The sequence below is a fragment of the Apium graveolens genome, chromosome 6 (genome assembly GCF_009905375.1).
Source record: "Apium graveolens cultivar Ventura chromosome 6, ASM990537v1, whole genome shotgun sequence".
Classification (NCBI taxonomy): Eukaryota; Viridiplantae; Streptophyta; class Magnoliopsida; order Apiales; family Apiaceae; genus Apium; species Apium graveolens.
This window is the reverse complement of record NC_133652.1, coordinates 71,737,827-71,763,614: the sequence shown is the minus strand read 5'-3', so window position 1 is coordinate 71,763,614 and position 25,788 is coordinate 71,737,827.

The following is a 25,788-nucleotide window of genomic DNA, read 5'->3' as shown; positions in this document are numbered from 1 at the left end:
AAGTCCCCTGGTTATGCTCTAGTCGCAAGTTAACTTGAAAATGGTTAAGGCACTCCTTTGTGTTTCTCTCTAGTCGCCAGTAAGAAAAAGGAATAATAATTCAAATGTTTATCTTGTTCTTATGGTCACAAGTGAGCTTTGAAGATAAATTCCAAGTGCTAAAAACTATCCTCTAGTTGCTAGTGAATGTAAAAGAAACATACAGAGACGCAAGTTGTCATGCTCAAAATACTTGGATATTATGATACCACATGTTTATTCTCTCTCCAACAACCTACCAGTCTATATAATCAAATCAGCAGCAATTGGAATTGAATCTCTTCATTCTTGAATATAGCGGAGTTCTTGCAAAATATTCGTAGCACTTTGAAAAGCTTGATTTGACAAATAGAGGTCATTCCCATTTATTTACTCACCATATAAAGCCTTACAAACTTGTAACACTCATCATTTAAAGCTTCTTTGATTGTACTTAATATCATTTGATAAGAGTTTTAGATCTTTAGAGTGATAAGAAGAACCCTAATTTGATATCTTATTTTTTGGTTCTTTTTATATTTGTAGCTTCGAATCTTTTGTATTTGGAGTTTTAAGCAAACCCTCTCGATATTTATACTTTGAATAAAAGCAAATTTACCCAGAAGATCTTTGTTTGTTTATTTCATTTTCATAGTTTGATTATCCGTTATATTTATTTATGAAAAATAAAAAAACATACATTCACCCCTCTGTATGTACCTTTTGGACCTAACAATTGGTATCCGAGCTTGTTGATCGATATATATATATCAGATCCGTTAGATTAGCAAGTTTTGGTTGTTGATTTTGGTTGTACGGAGTCTGGGAGTGCTTCTGGTGTGTAGATTTGATTTTAGGTTTGTTGATTTTGAATTGACTAGTATGGTATTGTGACTGACTGGGTTATCATATTTTGAGATGGTATGTTACAAATTTTTCTCAAATATGAAAAGATAAGTGCTCAGAAGGTTAGTAGTATTAAGGTTCCTCAGTTCGATAAATCAAGATTTAATCTATGGAAGGGGAAAATGCTATTATATATTCGGGTATCAAATCCAGAGTATGAAGGTATTAAGAGAAGGAAGACATGTGCCGATGAAGGAGCATCCGGAGCTTCCCAATATGAGATTATCATGTCCTGAATCAGAATAGACTTTTTGTGACAAAGAACTGATAACTTTGGAAGAAGGACTGCAGCTTATTTTGGTGGATTCAATGGATGATGATATGAGTCACTAAATTATGGTCTGTGTAATTTCCAAGCACATGTTAGATATCATAGAACTGCTTATGGATGGAACTGAATATGTCACACAAAATCAACTGGATATCTGACTTCACAATATGAGGCGTTTAAGTCCTTGCATGGAGAAAGCATAATACAAGTGTTTGAAAGACTTAATAAATTGTTAAATGAATTAAGTATTCATGGAAAGACTTACCCTCAGAGAGAAGTCAACAGGAGGTTTATGTTGGTCCTACCTCACCATCTAGAGAACAAGGCTTTATCTGTTCGTGAGCGGGTTAATTTTGAAACCATAATACTTGAGAAGTTATATGGTAAGCTGAAGACTCATGAAATAGAGCAGTAACAAAGGAAGATCATCTATGGTGGTGGTAAAGTTGATAGGAAGAATGTTGAACTACTGAAGACAACTGCTCTTGTAGCTAGTGGAATCAAGGAGCTTGATATTACTACTGAAAAACCTAAGTCTAAAGCTGAAACGCTCTTTGAAGCTGAGATGGATGATGGAAGCCTTACTGGTAATCCAAGTGACTAATATACCATTTTGGAGCTGCAAGGTATGGAAGACCCTACTATGGCCAACTTAGCTGGGGTGTTCAGTAACATCATGTTTAGAAGGAAGCAAGGTTTTAGGGATTCTGGAAGCAGCAATCATGGTCAGAGGTCAAGTTCATCTTCTGGATCAGGTTACAACATAGGGATGGTAGACAAAAGCAAGTTCAGATGCTACAATTGTGATGAGATTGGGCACTTTGCCATCGAATGTAGGAAATCCCAACAAGCAAGGGATAAAGGTAAAGCTTATCAGAAGAAGGACTCAGGTTGATCAAGAAAGTACCCAGTAAAATCTTACATAGCTGAAGGGAAGAGTTGGGATGACACTGATGATGAAGAAGAACAATATGGAAATCTAGCATTGATGGCAAAAAAAATTCTCAGGTAAAATTCCCGATTGTTCGTGTTTTACCTCCAGATAACTTGTGTGAGAATGAACATTGTGTCGCCTTCAGACATACTATCTTAGTGTATGTAAATGAAGTTTCTCATCACTATCTTAAAGCACGATGCAATACAAAGGGTAATATATAAGTGATGATGTCAAAGATAACTGAAGATAACAATATCATTAGTGTCCCTGATCAAAGTATGAAGCAAGCCAAATGGACATCTAATCTAAGGAGGAGATTAATGAACTGTTATTTTTAGTAATCAACTAAGCTTGGGGTCAATCCTAAGTAAGTTATGTTGTTATATTAGTCTGCATTTTGTACTTGTAACACTTAAAGTCTGTAAAAATGCAAAGGAGCAGACTTGAGTCTTTTTCCTGAAACAGTATTAAGCCTAAGAATTCTATCTGGAAGAAGATCAAGAAGATCATGCCTTAGAAGAATTATGAAGAAGCTTGGAGTTGAATAAATATGTGCTAGGAAAAGTACTCTAAGTCAAGACCTCTACAAGTCACAGATTTAATGTTATAGAGAAGTCATTCGAGAACTCCAGAATGGCTTATCGAGAAGTCAGGAAAGCTACTAGAGAACTCAGAGATATCGACAAGCCAAATTAAAGAACTGAAGATTGGAGATATCGACAAGTCATTTCTTCACTAGAGAACTCAGAGTTATCGACAAGTCTACATTCATCAGAGAACTCTGAGTTATCGATAAGTCAAGTTCCACAAGAGAACTCAGAGATATCGATAAGTCAAAATTCACTAGAGAACTCAGAGATATCGACAAGATCACTAGAGAACTCTGAGATATCAACAAGTTAATTTTGCTAGAGAACTCTGTGTTAGATATATTTGATAATGTCATGTCTAATATAATTTATGTTTAGTTTTCAGATCTTACTTAAACAGGACAAATCAGTACTTAACTGAAATCAGCACTTATACTGAAGTCAGAACTTAAGTTATCAGTACTTAAGATTCAGGAGATAATATCAGGACTTAAAGGAAACTTTCAGATAAGGAAGGCGGCTGATTGAAAGGAAAGAAGATCAAGAAAAACGTAAGAAGAGATATGCATGGAGAAGGAATTATATGAAGAATGGAATACTTGGAAGAAAAGATAACTGATTGATATATTTTAGGAAGCAGAATTATATTCCATATCAATTAGCGATTATCTTGTAACTGTGTGATATATAGACACAGACACAGGGTTTACACTATAAGTGTTATCATTATCGAGAATATTATTCATTGTAACCCTAGCAGCTCTCGTGATATTTGTTCATCACTGAGAGAGGACAATTCTACATTATAACAAAGTTTAATAAAGTTTGTTTTATGTTACTTGTGTTCTTTGAATTCAATTTGATTGTGCTATACACTGTATTCAACCCCCTTCTACAGTGTGTGTGACCTAACAAGTGGTATCAGAGCCTATCTGTTAACACACAAACAGTTTAAGATCCAAAAATAATCATGTCTAAAGCAGAAAATCCAACCAAGCCCACCAAAACTGAAGAACCCCCAAAGACTCAAATCCATAGTCGATATGAGGCTATTAGAGTTCCCATACTAAAACCATCTGAATATCCCATATGGAAGGTGAGGATGACTATGTTTCTGGAAGCTACAGATCTAGAATATCTTGACAGAATCAATGAAGGACCTCACAAGCCAACAAAGCTCGCTGTTATAGTTGCAGGTGAAGCAGCAAAGTCTGTACCAAAGGAGAAGAATGATTACACTGCTGAAGATATAGCATCAATTGCTAAGGATGCTAAGGTACGACGCTTGCTGCATAGTGCCATTGATAATGTAATATCAAATAGAGTAATTAACTGCAAGACTGCAAAGGAGATATGGGATGCCTTGGAGACAAGGTGCCAGGGAACTGATTCGATTAAGAAGAACAGGAAGACAATACTCACTCAAGAGTATGAACACTTTGACTCAAAGCCTAATGAGTCATTGACTGATTTATATGACAGATTTGTCAAACTCTTGAATGATTTGTCACTAGTTGATAAGGAGTATGATCTTGAAGATTTAAACCTTAAATTCCTGTTAGCTCTTCCTGAAAGTTGGGATTTGAAGGCAACAATTACAAGAGACAACTATAATCTTGATGAAACAACTCTTGATGAAATTTATGGGATGTTCAAGACTCATGAACTTGAGATGGAACAAAGAAGCAAGAGGAAAGGAGGAAAGTCAAGGACAGTTGCTCTTAAGGCTGAAGAAGAATCCCCCAAGGCAGCTACCTCAAGGAAAGGCAAGGGAAAAGCGCTCATCACAAAGTCTGATAATGAGTCATCAAGTTCTGATAGTGATGATAACTCAGAAACTGAAAGCTTGCCTGAGATGGATGCTGATGAAGAGATGATGAAGCTGTTTGCTCTTATGGTGAAAGGAATCACAAGGATTGCATACAGAAAATTCAGAAAGGAAAAGAGGTTTTCCAGGAAAGGTGCAAGTTCTGATAAGAAGAGTTTCAGAAAATCTGAAGGCAAAGGAGGGAAGTCTGAGAGAGGAGATTATACAAATGTCAAATGCTACAACTGTGGTGAGAAAGGCCACATATATTTTGATTGCAAGAAAGTGAAGAGTGATAAAGGTAAGGCTCTTGTCACAAAGAAGAAAAGCTGGACAGACACTTCAGATTCTGAAAGTGAGGTGAACTATACCTTGATGGCAAATGCTGATAGCAGTCCTGAAGCTGCTGAGTTATAGGTACCTCAAACTATTTATGCCTTTCATACTTATGACATTAATGAGTTGAGAAGATATCTTAAAACGATGTTCATTAGCTATAGAGATCAAACTTTAATATGTGAAAGATTAACTTCTGAAAATCTTGCTTGTAAAAAGAGGAATGATTATTTAGAAAAAGAGTTAGTCATGTTCCATCAAACTCAGAAAGATAGAGATGATGCTTTCTATGTTAGGGATGAAGTACTTAAAATGAATGAATCTTTAAAGACTGAGTTAGAAAAGGAAAGAGAGATTATCAGGACCTAGACTAACTCTGGTAGAACAACTCATAATTTGTTAAGTAGTGGAAACTGGAAAGAGGGCTTAGGTTATGGAGATGATAAGAATGATAAAGGAACTGTAGAAATTAAGCCTATAGTTGTTAAACAAAAGCCAAAGTTAAAACCTGTTAAGTTTGTAGCTGTAAAATTTGATACTGAGAAATCAGAAGTTAAAGAGGAATTAACTTCTGACAAACTAAAACAGGAAAAGACAACTGAAGTAAACGTAGGCTTAATGACAAAGAAGCAGCTTAAGCATAAGTTGAAAGATGTAAATAAAATAAACAAGGTAAAGTCACCTAGGAAAAATAGGAATGGAAAGGAAGGTGTGAATAAAATCAATGATTATAAGCCTGTTCCTAATGCTCCTAGAAAAATATGTCATAACTGTGGAAGTTCTAACCATCTGGCTTCTTTTTGCAGGAAGAATAAGAACATAAACTCCTTATCTTCAAAGTCAGGAGTTAAGAGTTAGTCTGTTAGATATAGGCCACAAAATACTTGTTTTTATTGTGGAAGTTTATGGCATTCCATTTATACTTGTAAGGAATATCATAGTTTGTACTATGATTATTATCAATAAAACCTTCTTTAAAGAAAGTTAGCATTGTTCCTTCTAGTGTAAGTTCTGATACAAAGTCTGATAGTGTAAATGCTGATAAGAAAAATGTTAACATAAACTCTGATGCTAAATCCGCTGCAAATGTTAACAAACCTGATAAGGCCAAAGGATCCAAGCAAGTCTGGGTCCTTAAAACTAATCATTAGTGGTCTTTGTGATTGCAGGGCAACAGGAAAAACATCCTAGTTCTGGACAGTGGATGCTCAGGACATATGACTGGAAATAAAGCCCTGCTATCAGACTTTGTGGAGAAGGCTGGCCCAAGTGTTTCTTATGGAGATGGCAACATTGGAAAAACATTGGGATATGGCAATATCAATCTTGGGAATGTCATCGTTAAGGAAGTAACTCTGGTCTCAGGACTTAAACACAATCTTCTGAGTGTTAGTTAAATCTGTGACAGAGGTTATTATGTGGATTTCTTTGAAGAACACTGTGAAATTGTAAGCAAATCTACAGGCAAAGTTGTTCTGAAAGGATAAAGGCATGGTAACATTTATGAAGCCAAGCTTTCAACAAGTACTGATGGGTCTACAATCTGTCTAGTGAGTAGAACATCAATTGAAGAAAGCTGGAATTGGCACAAGAAACTCTCTCATTTAAATTTCAACAATATAAATGAACTGGACAAGAAAGATCTTGTGAGACGACTGCCAAAATCAGTATTTGCTCCTGATGGCCTTTGTGATTCATGTCAGAAGGCTAAACAAAGAAAATCTTCATTCAAGAGCAAGACTGAATCATCAATTCTTGAGCCTTATCACCTACTTCATGTAGATTTATTTGGTCCAGTGAATGTCATGTCTATTGCAAAGAAGAAATATGTTATGGTCATAGTGGACGAGTTCACCAGATACATATGGGTGTATTTCTTGCACAAAAAAAGTGAAACTGCATCTATCTTGATTGATCATGTCAAGCAACTGGATAAATTGGTCAAAGATTCTATGAAGATCATAAGAAGTGATAATGGCACTAAGTTCAAGAATTTGACAATGGAAGAGTTCTGCAAAGACCATGGAATCAAGCAGGAATTTTCTGCTCCTGGAACTCCACAGCAAAATGGAGTTGTTGAAAGAAAGAATAGAATATTTATTGAAGCTGCACGAACTATGCTTGATGAAGCAAAGCTACCAACCTATTTTTGGGCTGAAGCTGTGCAGACTGCTTGTTTTACTCAGAATGCAACACTCATTCACAAGCATGAAAAGACACCATATGAGATGGTGAAGAAAAAGAAGCCAAATCTGAAGTATTTTCATGTATTTGGATGCAAGTGTTTTGTTCTTAAGACTCACCCTGAACAGCTATCCAAATTTGATTTAAAAGCTGATGAAGGAATTTTTGTTGGGTATCCACTTTCCACAAAAGCCTTCAGAGTCTACAATTTAAGAACAAGGGTTGTCATGGAATCTATCAATGTCTCCTTTGATGATAAGAAGATTACTGGACTTGAAGATTTCAATGATCATGATCAGCTGAGATTCGAAAATGAAGACTCAAATCCTGATACTGCAAACTCTGATGTATTAAATTCTGATGTTATTAAAACTATGGTGACTACGTCAAAGAAAGATGCACCTGTGTAGGGGGAGCACATTGAAGATACAACCACATCTCAAGAAGCATCAGAACATATAACTGGCTCATCAAGTTCTGATTCATCAAGTTCTGATAAGCCAAGTTCTGATAATTCTGAAAACTCAATTTCTGAAGGATCCAGCTCAGAGAGCATAGTTTCAGGGGGAGCATCAGAAAATGTTGATGAAGATAGCATGAATCATGGGGAGCATCCAGTTCTAGAGAAAACCTTCCATCTGCAAGGAAGTGGACTAAGTCACATACACCTGACTTAATTATTGGAAATCCTGATGCAGGTGTCAGAACTAGTACAGCTACTTCAAGTGAATGTCTCTATAATTCTTTTTTTTCTCAGACTGAACCAAAGAAAGCGGAAGAAGCTCTTCAAGATGCTGATTGGGTGCAAGCAATGCAGGAAGAGTTAAATGAATTTGAAAGAAACAAAGTCTGGACCCTAGTGCCAAGACCAAGGAACAGGTCTGTTGTTGGTACAAAATGGGTGTTCAGAAACAAAACTGAAAGTGATGGCATAATTACAAGGAATAAAGCAAGGCTGGTTGCAAAAGGATATTCTCAACAGGAGGGAATTGATTATGATGAAACATTTGCACCAGTTGCTAGATTGGAAGCCATAAGGATATTTTTGGCTTATGTTGCTCACAAAAAGTTTACTATCTTTCAAATGGATGTGAAAAGTGCTTTTCTCAATGGAGAGTTGGAAGAGGAAGTATACATTGAAAAACCTCCTGGCTTTGTAGATTCCAAATTTCCAAATCATGTTTACAGGCTTGATAAAGTACTTTATGGCCTTAAGCAAGCTCCAAGAGCATGGTATGAGACTTTAGCTCAGTTTTTTCTAGAAAGTGGATTTAACAGAGGAACTATTGACAAAACTCTGTTCTACCTCAACCATGGAAAGGACTTACTTTTGGTTCAGATATATGTTGATGATATCATCTTTGGTTCTACAAATGACAGACTTTGCAAGAAGTTTGCCAAACTAATGCAATCAAGATATCAAATGAGTATGATGGGGGAACTTAGCTATCTGGGCCTTCAAGTCAAGAAGAATGAAGAAGGCGCATTTATTTATCAAACCAAGTACACCAGAAATTTGCTGAAGAAATTTGGAATGCAAGATTGTTCAAGTGCATCCACTCTCATGGCCACTGCAATAAAATTGGATAAGGATACTGGTAAATCAGTAGATATTACTGATTACAGAGGTATGATTGGCTCCCTACTCTATCTAACTACTAGTAGACCTGATATCATGTATGCTACCTGTCTTTGTGCAAGATTTTAAGCAGATCCAAGAGAACCTCACTTAACAGCTGTGAAAAGAATTTTCAAGTATCTTAAGGGAACAGCTGATCTGGGATTGTGGTATCCTAGAGAATCAGACTTTAAGCTAATAGGTTACTCAGATGCAGGTTTTGCAGGTTGCAAAATTGACAGGAAAAGCACAAGTGGAAGCTGCCAATTTCTTGGAGGCAGATTGGTTTCTTGGTTTAGCAAGAAACAAAAGTCAATTTCCACATCAACTGCAGAAGCAGAGTACATTGCTATAGGAAGCTGTTGTGCACAGATTCTTTGGATGAAGAATCAGTTACTGGATTATGGGTTAACATATTTCAAAATCCCTATTTACTGTGATAATCAAAGTGCTATTGCTATGATAGGTAATCCAGTTCAACACTTGATGACAAAGCACATCAGCATAAAGTACCACTTAATAAGGGAACATATGGATGAATGTACAGTGAAATTGCACTTTGTTCCAACAGATCAACAACTAGCAGATATCTACACAAAACCACTGTGTGAAGCTACTTTTACAAGATTAGTAAATGAACTTGGAATGGTTTCAGGTTCTTTCTCTAAATCTGCTTAGTTTTTGTTCTGATGCATCAGACTTTATGATCAGTATTTACAGATATTATCATCTTTGTGTATTCTGTGCTTAATTGAAAATTTCTTAAGTACTGATTGTTGTCTGATGTGAATTTCTAAACTCTGATAGTGATATGAATGTTTATGTGATTATTCAATCCAATGAGGATAAATATGCTAGATGCTGACCTACTAGTCTTTAATATACTAACAAATCCTATGTTTGAAGTAATTATTTATGTGGAAATCTATTGACACAAGCAAATTCTGATATTGAGCTTAGTTAAGTTTACTTTGTCTATCTTATTACTAAGTCAACAACTAGAATAGTGCTTCTCATCTATTAAGTTCTGATGTTAGTAAATCTTGTGAATGTACTAAGTGCTGATAAGCCTCACTTATCACAAGAAAATAAAAAGAAATAAAAATCAGGTACTCCTTTGAGATCTAGAGTAAAAAATGTGGAAGGGAAGACCCAAGTGCATTGCTGGTATTAAGTAATATGCATCAGAAAAGCAAAAATAAATATTTTTCTTGGTGACTTTTCACATTCTATGATTACTGGAGAAATACTCTGATAATAGCATAAATTCTGATAAGCAGTCGTGACTCACTTACACTGAGAAGCCACTGTACAATGGAATTTCAAAAGATGCATAAAATGAGCACAAAACAGTTGAGGTGGACTCATGCATAAACTCATTCTAAAGTAGACTTCAGAATCATGACAGATTTTGAGCAAAGTTCTTAGTTATGCCTTATTTTTAAGATGTACTGAAGTGAATCAGACTTTAATCTTTATCTGATATTTAGCTTACTGTACACACATACACTCCATATGAATGATGAAAATTACTGTGGTGATAAATGGTATTTTAGATGAACGTTTAAGTGTCTGTTACATAAATTCTGAGGACAAGTTATGATGGAAGTTCTGATGATTAAGTTCTGAAGAAACAAAATCAAAATTTGTTTAAAGAACTACAGAAATAAGCATTCATTTTTCGAGTTAAGAAATCATTTTCTAATGATTGTTAAGCTCTGATATAAGTCTAAGTTCTGATATTACACTCTGATTCTTTACTTGACTTATTTGTGGTTAAAATCTGAAACAGTCTTATTTAAAATCAGAATATGTTTGGGTGAGATATTAACGGTCAATATAATTTGGGTTAGTGGTATACGTCTATGAACAGTAATTTTTACTTGTTTCATGTGCGCATTAAATCCTGTTTTACACTTCCAATGGCTGTTTTTATTCTCATCAGTCTAGGGAGATGAGGTTGAATTATTTCTACCTATAACCATTCAATTTTCCTTGCGTCTCTTGACATTCTATTGGCTATATAAACCAACACCTCTTTCCAGCCACCACATCTCTCATTTTCTCTCAAACTCTCCTACTCATTTCTTTTTCACTCATCACAACCATGGTTCATTACAACTTAATTATGAACAATGACACCTTCACTGTCAATATGAGGTGTACAAAATGGCAGCAGGAATGGCATGTTACTGCCATTCCTGATGAAATTTGGGGCTCGGTTCCCCAAGAGGTCCTCACAGACCTCTTGTTCTTCTACATGGACTACCATCGCCATCTTGAGCGACTGGAAAAGGAATGGATGGAAGCTCTCCGACAGCAGGAGCGTATTATTCGTCTTGCTGTTCTTTTTGTTGAGAGTAGGAAGAAGAAATAATTTCTCCTCCCTGTTTCTCTTCACCGTCAGCTTTGTCTGGCTTCTTAGCTTAGGACAAAAACTGTTGATGTTAGGATTTGTAGCTTAGGACAATCTTGTACTTTTCAGCATGTAATTTAAATTTCATGAAATGTATTTGCTCAATATATTAATGAAATTTTATATTTATGCAAGATTTTGTCTCTGAGTCGTTTGATATTCTGATGAATTTTCAAAACCTGATCCTAACCATATTCTGATGACCTTTTTAGCTCTGATACAAGTCAAGTTCTGATTCTGACATGGCAGTATTTGTTTACTTGGTTTCTTTATGGTCATTCTCTTATTGGTCATATTTTTACAGAATATTGGTCTTGCAGTGAAAATAATTTATTAAGTGGGAACAGTTTTAAATTTTAAAATAAAACTGAACAACCTTGATTAATGGGATTACTTGGTAAGTGAAACGGTTTTTCCTTGAAAAACTGTATGTGATAAGTAATGATTACTGAATTCCAGTGCCCATTAATTATCTTTTACTGCTACATGTCTGACAGGTGTACCAACGGTCACTTTTTCTACCGTGTATAAGTAAAAGAGAGAAAAGATTGTAAACTCTTTTATTTACTTTCATATTTTATCTCTCTCTCTTTACTTTTATTCTCTCTCATCTACTGACACTTTTTCATACAGACATTTTATCAAACACCTTACATGCAACCTAATTTCTCAATTTTTCTCATGGCACCTAAGGATTTGATTATAGATGGAGCCAAGTTTGTACCCAACAACTATGCTGCAATCTTGAACAAGGCTGAAGCTCCATCTGATTTGCACTTTGTGCAAGATCTTCTAGCACATAGTGAGATTGGGTATGCGTTGACCCAACCTCAAGTCATTTCAAGCCAACAAGTTCTGACGTTCTGGCGAACTGGGCATTTTGATAATGGTGGTGCTACTGGTACTCCAAGCATTATTTTTTAAGTGAATGATGTTGAGCATGCGGTAACTCCTGGAGCAGTTCGTAAAGTTCTCCACTTACCAGAAGGATGCATTTTTTCAACAGCGGAGGACCCTGTTTTACAGCAGCTCATGGCCAATTTGGGTTATGAGAAGAGTTTGGCCAGGCTTGGACAGTTGAAAAAGGCACATATCAGGAAGGAATGGAGCTTTTTCTTCGACTGCATCACTAAGGCATTCACCAATAAGTGTTCCAACTTTGATGCCATTCTAATTATAAGTCAGCACATCGGGTATGCTATTATTCACCAAACTCACTTTGATTTTGCAAGTGTTGTGCTAGGTTTTATAGGGGATAGGATGATATAAGATAGGAATGTAGTGTACTTTTCTCGATTCTGTTAGCTTATATATACCTTATGTTGTGCTGATGAACCCCAACCTACCACTGATTTAATTCCACCCTTTAAGCTTGCAAAACGGGCTTTTAATGACTTGGTAAATGCTGACCTTAAGAAGAAGGTGGTTAGACCCTACAGATACCTCAGTCTGTAAAACAGATCCTGGTAAATGCTGATCCTCACACCTACAGATTTGTTTACCCTGATGTTCAACCCACCAGCACATCCCAGACATCACAATAACCATCAGAACACAACACACATACACCTCAACCAACTCAACCCTCCATCAAAACATATTTCAAACCTTCACAGATATCTCAACCTTCATCATCAGCACATACTGTGAGGCCTTCATCTTTAAAGCCCAAAAGGACAAAGACTGTACCTCAGACACAACAGAAGAGAAGGGGATTGTTCTGAGAGATGAGTCAGACAGTGAGGAACAGGTTCCTGTGTCAGAACCTGTTGTCAAAGAAGCTGAGAAGGTCTCTTCTCAGAAGGATATTGGAATTAGGGGTTCTAAGCTTCTTAAAAGGCATAGAAGGATGTATTCTGATGAAACTCCCAAGGTATCTCCACCTTCAAAGAGATACAAGAAACAGAGAGTACACAGGAACATGGCTAAGCCAGTTTCAGAGGATGAGGAAGCAGCAGCTCAGGAAGGAGATCAGGAATCTCTGATCTCAAAAGAGCCAGAATTTGCTTAAGCTACTGCATCTACACATCCATTGTCACCAACTCAGGAAACTGCTCAAGATAAAGTATCTACACCACCTGTGTCTCCTATAACTGAACCAGTATCTACTGCAGACCCAGGCACAAGTGCTGAGATTGATATTCACAACCTAATTGTGCCTGAGGTTCTCTACTTAGAAGCTCCACCAGCTTCAATCAATCCATCAACAACACTAATTCTAGATGTTGATATTACTCCAGAATTGCCTACAACACCTTCTCTGCATCTAGACATTGAAGATCAGACTATAGGTGAGCATCAGAATATGGCTGTTGATCAGAACTTGGAAGCAGATCAGCACTTAGAGGATGATGTTGAGGTTGAAGCCTCAATAGCCTCTCATACTGTTCTTTTATCAGCGGATGTTGACTCTATAAGTTCTGATGCTGCAAATGCTGATGATACTAGTGATGCTGCTACAAATGCAGATGCTGATGAAGCTGGTCCTCCTGGCCATGCACCTCTACAAGCTCCTTCAAAAGCTGAACTAGTTAAAAAGTTTGTTAGAGGAGATGCACAAGTACCTTGGATTGAAACTCCTAGAGGACAGGAGTGGACTAAGGAGTAGATGTAACGCCCCCAAATCCGGGGTCAGAGGATTTGGTCGTCACTATGAAACCTCAATCCAAAATAATCTGTTAAATCAATAAATAAATGCCAGCGGAAGATATTTATCATTTATGACCCCAAACTAATCCAAGATCTTTTAAGGTTACAATTCTAGAAACAAGATATCCAAATTCCATAAATAAAATTTTTACTTTCTTTTAAAACTCTTTACAACAAATTCCAACTCAAAACTAAATCCACTAGTATAACTTCGAAATGAAGTATACTAGACCCAAATAAAATAACACAAATATAATACAATATAATATAAACAACTCTATAGAATAAAACTTACACTAACCCGCAAACCCTGGACCAACCACCTTCCAAAAGCTTCTTCTTTGCTTCCTCGAATTTCGCAGCTAAGTAGCGCAAGCTGATCCTCACTGGAGGTTAAATTTGAAAACAGGCAAGTATGAGCGGAAGAAATGCTCAGCAAGTTCATTATAGTAAATATCGGGTCATTTTGATATAAAACTGACATCTGCAATAGCGCAGAACATTTAAAAATCATAATTGCTGAATCATAAAACTTTAGTTGAGGAATCCCAGAATTGATTCCTTAATTGTATTCAAAACCATTTTGATATTTTTGAGCGAAATGCTTCAGCAATACTTTGAATCTTAACGAGAATAAAACTCGTAAAACAGTGTTTACGGAAATATCGTAAACAACAATAACATGAAACAATAATTATGGATTGAATCATAAACTTTAATCAAAACCGAACTCTGGAAATTAATACTTATTATGTTATCATATCAAATTAGATATCACTATGAACTTTGATGCTCACAATATCCCATACTGAAGTCAACACCAATCATCTGTACTAATACCACATTTGATATTTAACAACAAACTAAGTATTCTCAAAATAAGAAACTGAATCAAAACCACATTTCATCTTTTATTCAAAAACAAAATACTTAATACATCATTCCTTGTAAGATGCCAAAAGCAATATAATAATTTAGACTGGAATCCTCGAACGACGGTGTGTTGCCGCCGGTGATCAGCCGCGGAGCAACACCGGTATGCCGAAGCATATCCAACTAAACAAAGGGGTACCCAAGGCACATATCGGCCTAGCAAGGTGTTATATCCTGTATAACACATAGCTCACGTTGGACTGCCGCCACGGCCTCTTACGCAACCATCCAATCTTAAAACATTTTTATTGAAAGGGGTCATAATACTCGACACCCTTATAAATTTTATTCGCCCATTCACTTGGGCAGAAAACCAAAACAACGTCATCTTTCTCAAAATCCACAACATTTATAAATCTGATAATTGGATAAGTAAAATCACTTAGCTACTCTGAACATAGAATAGCGGAAGAATACTTGCATAAACAGAATTATTTAATTCAGCGATATGTAAAACATTTATCGATTCTAAACTGAGAATAAGGAAAGAAATACTTGCATGATACGATTCAAAATAAATATTACTTGAACAATAAGTGATGATAGAAATACGATTCAAGTATTTCTATCATCACTTATTGTTCAAGTGATATTTATTTTGAATCGTATCATGCAAGTATTGCTTTCCCTATTCTCAGTTTAGAATCGATAAATGTTTTACATATCGTTGAATTAAATAATTCTGTTTATGCAAGTATTCTTCCGCTATTCTATGTTCAGAGTAGCTAAGTGATTTTACTTATCCAATTATCGGATTTATAAATATTGTAGATTTTGAGAAAGATGATGTTGTTTTGGTTTTCTGCCCAAGTGAATGGGCGAATAAAATTTATAAGGGTGTCGAGTATTATGACCCCTTTCAATAAAAATGTTTTAAGATTGGATGGTTGCGTAAGAGGCCGTGGCGGCGGTCCAGCGTGAGCTATGTGTTATACAGGATATAACACCTTGCTAGGCCGATATGTGCCTTGGGTACCCCTTTGTTTAGTTGGATATGCTTCGGCATACCGGTATTGCTCCGCGGCAGATCACCGGCGGTAACACACCGTCGTTCGAGGATTCCAATCTAAATTATTATATTGCTTTTGGCATCTTACAAGGAATGATTTATTAAGTATTTTGTTTTCGGATAAAAGATGAAATGTGGTTTTGATTCAGTTTCTTATTTTGAGAATACTCAGTTTGTTGTTAAATATCAAAGGTGGTATTAGTACAGATGATTGGTGTTGACTTCAGTATGGGATGTTGTGAGCATCAAAGTTTATAGTGATATCTAATTTGATATGATAACAAAATAAGTATTAATTTCCAGAGTTCGGTTTTGAGTAAAGTTTATGATTCAATCCATAATTATTGTTTCATGTTATTGTTGTTTACGATATTTCTATAAACAGTGTTTTATGAGTTTTATTCTCGTCAAGATTCAAAGTATTGCTGAAGCATTTCGCTCAAAAATATCAAAATGGTTTTGAATACGATTAAGGAATCAATTTTGGGATTCCTCAACTAAAGTTTTATGATTCAGCAATTATGATTTTTAAATGTTCTGCGCTATTGCAGATGTCAGTTTTATATCAAAATGACCTGATATTTACTATAATGAACTTGCTGAGCATTTCTTTCGCTCATACTTGCCTGTTTTCAAATTTAACCTCCAGTGAGGATCAGCTTGCGCTACTTAGCTGCGAAATTCGAGGAAGCAAAGAAAAAGCTTTTGGAAGGTGGTTGGTCCAGAGTTTGCGGGCTAGTGTAAGTTTTATTCTATAGAGTTGTTTATATTATATTGTAATATATTTGTGTTATTTTATTTGGGTCTAGTATACTTCATTTCGAAGTTATACTAGTGGGTTTAGTTTTGAGTTGGAATTTGTTGTAAAGAGTTTTAAAAGAAAGTGAAAATTTTATTTATGGAATTTGGATATCATGTTTCTAGAACTGTAACCTTAAAAGATCTTGGATTAGTTTGGGGTCATAAATGATAAATATCTTCCACTGGCATTTATTTATTGATTTAACAGGTTATTTTGGATTGAGGTTTCATAGTGACGACCAAATCCTCTGACCCCGGATTTGGGGGCGTTACAGTGGAACACAGTTACCTTTGTTCCAAATGAAAGAATTCTTGCTCAGCACTTGGCAAAAGCTGATGAGATGTTAGTCAATGAAGATTTCAAGACACGGCTAAGAGTTACTGCACTTACTACAAGGCACCTTCAGGCCAAAGTGGACAAGATTCAAGAATCTTTAATGCAACAAGATACACTTGTCAAGCTCTACAAGAGAAGGTTTTTCAAACCTTCCTTTGACCAAATTACCAGCATTGAGAAACCCAAGAGAAGCAACAGTCTCAGATTGATGAAATTTTAAAAAATCAAGCTTCTCAGCAATCTCAACTCAATGAGGTCCAATCCTCAGTAGAATTGCTTCTCTCTCTTCTTTTACCTGCTGATGCCAAAAAGGAGGAGAAAGTAATTAAGTCCAAATGAAAACCTGATAAGACACTGAAGAAAAAGGATGATGGTAATGACCCGGGAAACTCTGGAATGGGTGGAGGTCATGGTCAAGGTGGAGGTCTCTCATCAAGTAGAGCTGGAACTACAAGTCATAGAACAAGTTCTGATACTGGGAGAAGAATAACTTCTGATACTGGTAAAAGGATAAGTTCTGATGAACTTTTGGATCTTGATGAAGAAATTTCAAGACAGTTATTTCTGAAAGAAAATCCAGGAATGGACTTTGAGAGTCTAATGGAAGAAGAAGCTAGACTTAAGTTAGAAAAGGTTAACTCCAAATCTGAAGTTTCTGTTGTTATAAAGAAACTTCCTATGGCTAAAGGCATTGTGATAAAAGAAAGGACAAATCCTGTGGCAACAAAGGCCAAATCACAATTGCAGATAGATCCAAGGTCCAAGGGCAAAGAAAAAGTTGGTGAACCTGTAAAGGTTTATGTGCCTCCTATGGATGAAGAAATTTTTGTTGAAGATGCTGATCTTACTCTGACTTCAAGGAAGATTTATAAAATAACCTCTAACATGGCTCAAGTTGTTCAGAGTCAAGATATAGTTAGTTCTGATATAACAATGAAGCAAGCAACCTCTGATATAGCTTAAGTTGACTTGATATCAGAAGATAAGTCAAAGGAAACCTCTGACATTGCTCATGTTAAATCCTCAAAGTTACTCCTACCAGGATTCACTAAAGCCAAACAGACTCAACCTTTGAAGACTGCAACAAGTGGTTTTGAAGCAAGAGTGGTTACTGGAAAGGAAGCAAGAGATAAATCTGGATTGGGTAGTGCTGATGAAAGAAGAGTGCAGAACACAACCAATGATCCAACTTCCTTAAGTGAACCAGGTGTTGGAGCAACTCCTAAAAGATTGAATCAACTAGAATCTGTACAGATGGTCTACCATACCTTCTTGAAAGAACACATCTTGTTATATTTCATGACAGATGGAAGGGTTTACCATATAAGGGAAAATGTTATACCACTGAAGTATTTTGAGGAACTAGAACATGTTTTATTTTTACTTCAAGTGAATGACAGAATAACAGAAAGTGCTGCAAACTATTTGAAGACTCAAATTCAGAGACAGAAAAGGCTTTATTCTGTAAAGTCTGACAGCACATAATGTCCCAAGTATAGAGATCACAAGGGTGATATTGTTGATATGAAGCCTAATACTGCATCGATCAGAACATATCTTGGTATTAAGGGACTTGAATTCAATCTAGAGTCTGACAAAGCCTATGTCATAAGACTAGATCAGGAGTTGAGAAAAGCAAAAATTATTGATCTCAGATATGCTATCTTCCAAACTGGTGAAGATACTGCAGAACTCAAAGATGCTAAAAGGAGGATGATTGATGAACTAAGATATGCTGAGAGATGTTTGTTAAAGAACTATCTCTGAACAACTCCTGACGTCAAAGAGATCAGAAAGTGAAGCCAAGTCAAGATCTATAACTGCTCAAATTCTGATATGTATACAGACTGAAGTTGTTATCAGAAGTTAAAGTTGGTAAAGCTTTAAGGACTGTAAGTTGTAGTTATCTAGTTAAATTCTCATGCATTTGTACTTAATGTTTTTGACATCATCAAATATCCGTTAAACTTATATATTATGCTAATTTACAAGTTGGGGGAGATTATTAGATGTATTTGATAATGTCATGTCTAATATAATTTATGTTTAGTTTTCAGATCTTACTTAAACAGGATAAATCAGTACTTAACTGAAATCAGCACTTATACTGATGTCAGAACTTAAGTTATCAGTACTTAAGATGCAGGAGATAATATCAGGACTTAAAGGAAACTTTCAGATAAGGAAGGCGGCTGATTGAAAGGAAAGAAGATCAAGACAAACGTAAGAAGAGATATGCATGAAGAAGGAATTCTGTGAAGAATGGAATACGTGGAAGAAAAGATAACTGATTGATATATTTTAGGAAGAAGAATTATATTCCATATCAATTAGCGATTATCTTGTAATTGTGTGATATATAAACACACACATAGGGTTTACACTATAAGTGTTATCATTATCGACAATATTATTCATTGTAACCCTAGCAGCTCTCGTGATATTTGTTCATCACTGAGAGAGGACAGTTCTACATTGTAACAGAGTTTAATAAAGTTTGTTTTTAGTTACTTGTGTTCTTTGAATTCGATTTGATTGTGCTATACACTGTATTCAACCCCCTTCTACAGTGTGTGTGACCTAACACTCTGAGATATCGACAAGTCAAGAAGCCACTAGAGAACTAAGAGTTATCGATAAGTCAAAAAGAAGATATGAAGACTAGAGATCTCGATAAGCCTAAATTCTCTTATAGAGAACTAGAAGACCTCTACAAGCCAAACTAAATATAGAGTACTAGAGATCTCGATAAGTTAATATGCTTATCAAGATGTCAAGTGTTCTACAGACCTAAACTGAAGATCTCGAGGTACAATCTCAAAGTACAAAGTTGCAGATCAGTTCAATATCCAAGTTAAACAATCAACAAACAATCCAACAGCTGGATTGACAAGTCTACAAAAAGCAGCTTGAAGAATGTGCAAGATCAATGGTAAAGATTAACTGACAGAGGAAGATTAAAGTGAACACGGGATGCTAAAGATATGCTATGCTAGAAATGGAAGATCTACTTTTCTATAAATAGAAATGACAAGTGACAGTTTAGAAAAGCTAATAGCATGTCTATTTACACACTGTGTAAACCGGTAGTTAACTGATTTATAAAGTTAAAACTGGTCCTTAGTCAATTATAACAATTTAGATCAAATTTCTTGTAACACTCTCAAGAAGAAGCTAAGCTCTTTATCAACAAAGAGCGTAGAAATTTTGTAGCAAAACAGTCTTAATTTTAATATAAAATTAAGTGAGTTTTGAAGATCCGTGTTCTTTATTTTCTGCAAGCTCAAATTCTGCATGAACACACTTCACTACAAGAATCAATTTACTTTGTTCAACCATAAACATTCAAGAAAAGCCTAAAAATAGTAAAACACATTCACCCCCCTGTGTGTTATTTATTTCCTAACAAGGGGTATCAGAGCAAAATCTGAAAGTAAACAGATTCAAGATCTTGGAAGAATGAATACACAGAAAATCAGTAGCATCAAAATTCATACCTTTGACAAAGCTAACTACACTCTTTGGAAAAAGAAAATGATGTTGTTCATCAAGATGGATAATCCACTCTACATTCAGATCCTCAAGAATGGACCCTTTATTCCTATGGTTAGAGTTGAGGAATCTACAGATGGAGACATGGTTATTCCAGCTCATTATGCTCCAAAAGAACCTTCTGAGTATAGTGACCCTGAAAAGGAGAAAGTTTCCCTGGATAACAGCTTATAATTTATATTAATTGAGTCACTTGATAATGTGATGTACAACAATATTGTCAACTATGACACTGCCAAGCAAATATGGGAAAGGATTGAGATACTCTGTGAGGGAACTGAGGAAGTTAGGTCAAATCAGAGAAGGATACTGATTTCACAGTATGAGGGTTTCATTACTAAGCCAAAGGAAAGCATTACTGATGTGTTTGAAAGATTCAACAAGCTGATAAATGACTTGTAGCTTCATGACAAATACTATGAAGCTGAAGAAGTGAATCTAAAGTTCTTGCTTACTCTCCCTGATCATTTGGAACAAAAAATCTCAGTAATCAGGGAAGGGAGAGACTTGAGCATAATAACTCTGGAAGTTCTATATGGAATTCTCAAAATATATGAACTAGAGATGATTCAAAGGCAATCGTTGAGATCTGGTCAAAAACATGTTGTGGATGGCTCAAGTGCTTTAATTGTAAATGAAAGCTAAACATCCAATGATGAACCAAGATCTCAAATTCCAGTTGCCTCAACAAGTTAGAAAAGAACAAATGACTCACAGGAACAAGTCATTCTGGAACTGGAAAAAGATGAGTTATATTCTCTAACATTAGAGTAAAGAAGCCAAGATACTTCAAAAGTAAAGGACAGTCTTTCAACAATGACAGCAGTTGGAAGGAAAAAGGGAAGTACAATTCTGATAGCAAGAATGGCTACAAAACTGGATATGTTGATAGATCTAAGATAAGGTGCTTCAGTTGTGATGAACTAGGCCACTTTGCTACAGAATGCAGGAAACCCAAGAAGGCAAAGAAAGATAAAGCTTATCTTGAATTGAAGCAAAGTATGAAGCTCTTCTGAAGAAACAGAAAAACAAAGCTTATATTGCAGAAGGTAAAAGTTGGGATGACTTTGAAAATGATGAAGATGAAGAACTTGGAAACTATGCACTCATGGCCTTGGAGCAAGGAGAATCATCCTCATCTAAATCACATGTACCAACTCTTACCTCCACTGATTTAAATTTGAATCAATATAATGAAACTGTTGAAAAGATGAGCACAGAAATGTTTCACATTCATACAAGCATGGTTGTTGCTAATGAAGAAGTTAGCAGATTAACAAAGTTGAATGAGAAGCTTGAAAGTGAAAAACAAGAAACTGAATTGTTGATAGTGGAGCTTGAAGCCTTGAAACAAGAAAATCGTTATCTGAAGAACAAGCTCAAGTGTGCACATGAGATTGAGGCCGTGCTAAGGGAAAAACTGGAGAAAAATGAAGTAAAGTTGAAGTCCTTCAGGAATTTATCTGAATTGGTTGGTCAGTACAATGAGAAAAACAAACCATGTGCAAACATTGATATTGGTCTTGATTATGATGCCTTGAAAAACAAAAAGAAAAACATAAGTGACAGAGGAAAAACAACAAAGAGTGAAAATGTTTCAGCAATGCTGAGAAATGTTGGGTCACCTGTGTTCAAGACTTGTGAAGTGAACTTCAGTGAAGAAGAATTGATCATCAAGCAAGAAATTGCAGATGAGGATAATGAAAAGAAAAATGCAAATTAACTCAATCCTCCAAGGTTGAAGAAAATATTATGGACAATCAAAGCACCAAGACTCTTGTCAAAGAAACAAAGATTGAAGATGCAAGAAAGAAGAAGAAAAATAGAAATGGGAGAATAGGGATAAGCAAAAGCAATAATCTGACTTATGTTGCAGATACTCCTCGAAAGAAGTGTGAAAATGTGGCTCTGGAAATCATCTAACTCACCTTTATAAAAAGGTTGTTAGTAAGCCAACTAAAGGAGCTTGCAAATATAATGAAGCAGGTTTAAATGATCCCTACTCATTCTGTGATAAGTTTGACTGCATCTCTTGCAACTTGAAAGTGATGAAGTGTTTCCACAAACTGAGAGTAGACCTTAAAGAAACAAAACTTGAGTCTACATTAGAAAGGGAAAATGCACACCAATCATTGAACTTTATTTTATCTGAAACAACTCACTCTACTTCTGCTAAATCAGTTAACAAGAAGAAAGTACCCAACACTCTTTGGGTCACTAAACACACATGAATCTCATTGTGTGCAGGGCAAAGTGAAGAAAGTCATATAGATCATTGACAGTGGATGTTCCAGACATATGACAGGTGATAAGGCCCTGCTAATACAGTCTGAGGAGAAATGTGACGGCCTCAACCCCGGGGTCCAGAGTTGACGTCATCAACAACAACCAAAAGATAAACAATTCAATAATAGGATATAACAAAGACCCCTTTTACCTAGATCTTTTCCAGGTTTAAGTATGATTTAGGTTACTCAACTAACACAACCCGAATTACCTTACACAATCCTGACCACTAACCTAACGCAACAACTCAACAGACCTCATCTGGTCTGAGCACAACTACCTCAGAGGAGCCTGACACGAAAGGAGCTGGAACTCTGCCCTGACTACCGCACAAGAATCTCCCAGGCATCTGCAATACATATAAAATATTCTGCAAGGGTGAGCAATTTCTTGCTCAGCAGCACCACTATATGAACAACGAGTAAAACAATTTAAAGTAAAGCAGTTATAAGAACAAAATTCACAATTTGCATAGAAAATAAGTGAACATTCATAAACTGGATATTCAAAACTAGCATGCTCTGTAAAACAAAAACATCAGTAGTGTGCTGTGTATAAATACCAGAATTTAATTCTAGCATGCCATTTTCATTTCCAAATCCGCTATATCAACTACTCGTGCCCTTACGGAAATCAAAAAACCAAATCAGATACGTAGCGGATATGTGAAGACAGCTGATCAGGCTATCAATACCAGACGGCTCCAACTGCCATCCCATTTACCTGTTCCGGAACTCAGAGACTAGCTAGGTCTCTAATTCGTTTTATAGTGCGCGCAACCGAATTAGCCTCTTACGCCACCTCAATAGGCCTACTCTGGCCCTAATGTATCCCATATCTGACCGTTTTATCCAGTTTTCAAAACACTTGTACCTATCGCATTTCCAAAATCATTTATTTAACCAGCACACATATAAAATCCATTTCACAAATCATTCCATTCGAGATAGGTACCTTTCGAAGTTACTTTTCCCCAAAACAATTTGAAAACAACGATTTATAACTAGAGGGGATACGTAACTTAAAACGTTTATGTTCCATTACGAGAATAAACATTTAGCTATTCATATGCACTGAACCATAAAAGAATGGTCAGGGGTACTTGCCTTGCAGAGCTTTACGACTATCACTGACTGATTTTGATAGACTTGAACGTCCGGGCTCTCATGGAAGAATTACTGTCTCACTAGAAGACATCCCTGCTTCGCAGCACTCTATCTCAAGATAGTATCCAGGACTCTCAGGGTTCTTTGCTTGGGAACCTCGAGGCACTTGCTGACTGATCACTAGATTATCCTAGTTCGATATCAATGCCTGAGTCCTTCGACTAGAACCTACAGAGCCGAAATACCCTACGTTAGACGTCTTGGTATGCTTGACATATCCTCGCTATAACCTACCCATTCGGTATCAAGTCCCGACTCGTAATTATGTATATTATAATAACACACTCAGCAATTAGGGTTCACAATCTCAAAAATCGGTTCGATGCTCATTTTCAGAAAATAAGTATACTCGTTATTTTACGAAATTAGGGTTACTGGATTTTGACCGAACATTCACCACAACATACAATCAGGTTTCGTACAAGATATATGTATATACTTATTTATACTCGTTCGACATTCCGATAATTACAGGGTATGTTCCGAATTTCCGAATTTAATTTCCAAAAATTTGGGCAGCACCTCCTCGGGGTATGTTTATCGGCCTACCCGTCGAATAACTCGACGTCAAATCATAACCAACCCACTCAGTCCAAACCAATCACGCAATCCACCCTTAACAATTTCCCAACCACCGATTTGAACCAACTAATTATTATTTACATCTTATATTTTTATTCATATTTTATTATTTTTTATTTTTTTATTAAATTAGGACTCAGAACATCGTCATCATCGTCCACCGTCCGCTCGTCGAAATTCATCGCGGACGGCGGTAAAATCTGCGGGTGCCCGATTAATTCGGACTTCCAATGCGTATTCCACCAATTCATTACGCATTATTTTACAGAAAAGTATTTGTATTTTCATGAATCCAGTCAATTTATTCCTGCAAAAATTATTAAATTAAAACATAAAACAAACATCAAGAAGCAGTCGAACAGAGGCAACAAACAGCAGCAATACCCACGCGCTGTCACCACTACACGCGCCACCATCCCCCTTGCAACAACAAAAGGGGCGGCGCCACAGAACTGGGCAACAAAAACGAAGACAACACAGTCGTGCGACAATTGCACTGAGCACACGCACGCCCACAGCCCTCGCCGGAGATGAAACCGGCGGCGAGGGAATTGAACGAAACAGAGAGACAACCACACAACAATTGACTGAATGCATATATATACATACAAATATGTATATAAATATGTATTAATCAAGCAGGGACAACCGAAATCACCAAGACTCGCCGGAGTTACACGACGACTCACCGGAAACGGAAGTCGAGGAAACAGTCGCGAACCACAGCAAAGAAACAGGAATGAAGGTGCTCCACAGGTGGAAGAGGTTAAGAGCAGAGAGAGACCCCCAAAAAATCGAGCCCTCTCCCCTGTTCTGATTACCCCCTTCCCCTTCTTTTTTTTAACTGAAAGAAACCCAGCGTCTTACACGTGTATATAAAAGTATAAGGTTTTGACACGTAGCGAAAAGATAAGTATAATTTTCTGGTAGCCGAATATTGATTCGTTTTTCACAATTTAATAAATAACTTGCGGGTGAATATAATTCGAAATATTACCAAAGTAATTTAAAAACTTCCGGAGAATTTGAAAATTAATAAAGCAAAAATTTCCCTAATTTTTAAAGCATTCTTGAATTGCACTTAATACCCGCATTTGACAATTAACGAACCGAGCTACACTTAAAACTAATTCAGAAAATCATGAAAATAGTCCTAAAATGTTATAAATATCCCGAAGTTTATAAAAACATAAATTTCAAAATTTTTAAACGATTTCTAAAAGGCAATTGGTACCCTTTTTTTTACAATTAACGAAATAACACGCTGGTGAAATTAATCCCGAAAATTCCCAAAATAATTTTAAAATTCTCATAATAATACGAACTTAATAAAATATAAGTTTCATAATTTTTGAAGATTTCCATAATTAAATATGGATTTTACCATTAA